Below are 2500 nucleotides of genomic sequence, written 5' to 3' on the forward strand. Positions count from 1 at the left end.
AGAACCACACGGAGGCACTTTCAGAGTTCTGCAGGGTTCTAAAGGAATATCGCGTCCTGTGACTCGGAACGTGCGGGATAACGATCATGCTACATTTTCTGGCACCCCCCCTTCCCCTTTGAGGAACCTTCTGGGCCGTACAGACCATATTTGGACCTTATGGACAATCGGTCGACCAATCGGTGTTGGGGACCCGGGGATCCATCAGGGGATCCGAACAGGAAGTGTTTTAGCGGTTCTTCGGCTACGTCGTCGTCAGACATTTACATATCACGCTATAACAAGCAGGACTGGCTCAAAGTCTGATGGTTGTGAATGAATGGGACCAGCCCAGGTCGACACATGATGAGTGGCTATCATAGAACTGCACACCATATATATATACAGCAATATATAGCCAGCCAACATGCAACGCTTTTAACTCCTTTAAACAAGTATTTGACTTCATACTTGAAGAAAGAGATTCCGTCTGCATTCGGACGTCAAACTCTAATCTGATTGGACGTGCTTCCAGAGGTCAGTGCATCCGCGATCAGTCTGAGCTGTCCACTAGAACCACGATAGGGTCAATGCCAGGTTAGACACCGTTGCTGTACTTTGTAGGAATACATGGGGTGATGTAGGAATGCAAGGTCTATGGCCGGGTCTCCACATCTACAGTGTATCTGGTAGGAGGTGTCATGGACCTCCGGCCAACATGGTCTCCTGTGGGGGAAGGCCTTTGAAGCGCCTCTAATGCAGATTTGTTTTGTTCTTCATGTTTTCACTGAATGTATCACAGAGCATGTATATGCATGTGTATATATATATATATACATGCAGGAATCATGACATGATAGGATTGGCTTGCTGCAGCCTGCATGGCTGCAGACATGATGCATTATGGGAGGTCCAACATGATGCTGGTTTAGGTGTGTGTGTGTGTGTGTGTGTGTGTGTGTGTGTGTGTGTGTGTGTGTGTGTGTGTGTGTGTGTGTGTGTGTGTGTGTGTGTGTGTGTGTGTGTGTGTGTGTGTGTGTGTGCGTGTGTGTCCAAAGCATTTCCTTTAGCTCTTAGTTCTCCGACCAAGTGTTTTTTTAGGTCACTTTCATCATTTCTTCTTTCAGAAGAATTTGTTTTCGTAATCCAAAAAATAACATGAGGGGAATTGTACATAATTGTATCTACATTTTCTAGATGTATTTTCGAAAAAGATAATCCAGACTTCTGTGTTGTTTATAAATATATAGCTATTTGGAGATTAAATCAGGAAATAACTACCTTGGCCCATGTGTCCTTCTGAGGTAGGTCGTGTTGCGGAGGGAGGGAAGGGAGCTTGTATTGTTTCAGTGTCCGTGCTCGTGTGTGTGTGTGTTTGTGTGAGTATCCGTGTGTGCGTGTGTGTGTGTGTACAAGTGTTTTATTCATAATTGCATCTGTGCTGAAATAGCTATTGTTTTGTTTGACATAGAGACTATTTGTTTAATTTATTCAACTCTAGCTGTAGGTAAGTCACTTCCAATGTTTTTTCGTTTACCGTATGTTGCAGTCACTACTAAGTTGTCAAATATATACTCTTTTTGTATATGTTAATGTTCATACAAATTATATTTCATAGCATATAGGGGAAGAGAGGTATTTTATTGCTATACAAAAAACAGTGAATCCATTTTTAATAAATAATACATAAATAAATGATACACACTGAGCACATATGACTTGGGATTTATGTACCTAAGTTGATCATCATCATTTAGAATTTAAATGACCTGCGATTATATGATTTTAATATTTTTACTTTAAAGTTGAAGACAATAAAGTATTTATCTAGTAACTTGGCTTGGCTCTTTTTAATTAAACATATGCATGGTTTTGCTTCACCTGATGGTATATTAATGTATCAGCTGTTGAAAAGTCTAGACATTTATATTTAATCTTGAAATATAAATTCATCGTTTAGTGCTGAGAGCTCAAACGTTACTGTTCCGTGTCTATTTTTGAACAAAGAAAAAGTAAGATATGAACATTTTTGATTTAAACCAGACCAATTGTCTCAAATTTGATCAATAGTGTAAAGGTCCCTTTTGTAGTAACAGTATGTTGTTTACATTTGTTTTTATTACAGGTGAATATAGTGTAAGATGTTTTAGTATATATATATATAGATGTAAGTATTTTGACCTTGACACACAAAAACACACACACCCCAGTAGGTGTAATTACTGTTCATCGTAGCTGTTTATGAGCACAGATTTATTTTATATTTTGATGGATTAAAATATCTTATGTTTTACATTATAGATGGTTTGACAGTCATTACTTCTACTCACACACAAGAACACACAGATGCACACACAAATTCTACCTTTGCTGTGGAATCTTCCTAATCAGGGTGAAGCAGAAGATCATCCAAACCTCTTCAAGAAGGCAGAGGGGGTGATGTGGTGTGCTGTGTGTGATATGACGGTGTGATTGGCCCCAGGTAGGCCCTCATGTATACGGTATAGATCTACATATAATA

At 39.3% G+C, this 2500-nt stretch overlaps 1 protein-coding gene across 1 annotated transcript in view; it reads left to right on the forward strand.

The window, feature by feature from the left end:
* trabd2a (TraB domain containing 2A) overlaps positions 1-2118 on the forward strand; it is a 55688-nt gene extending 53570 nt beyond the window's left edge. Inside the window, exon 7 of the mRNA XM_056589225.1 lies at positions 1-2118. This exon is cut by the window's left edge and continues 442 nt beyond it. The gene's annotated coding sequence lies outside the window, so the exon portion shown is untranslated.
* Positions 2119-2500: the final 382 nt, after the last annotated feature.

Source organism: Gadus chalcogrammus, chromosome 4 (genome assembly GCF_026213295.1).
Source record: "Gadus chalcogrammus isolate NIFS_2021 chromosome 4, NIFS_Gcha_1.0, whole genome shotgun sequence".
NCBI classification, from domain to species: Eukaryota; Metazoa; Chordata; class Actinopteri; order Gadiformes; family Gadidae; genus Gadus; species Gadus chalcogrammus.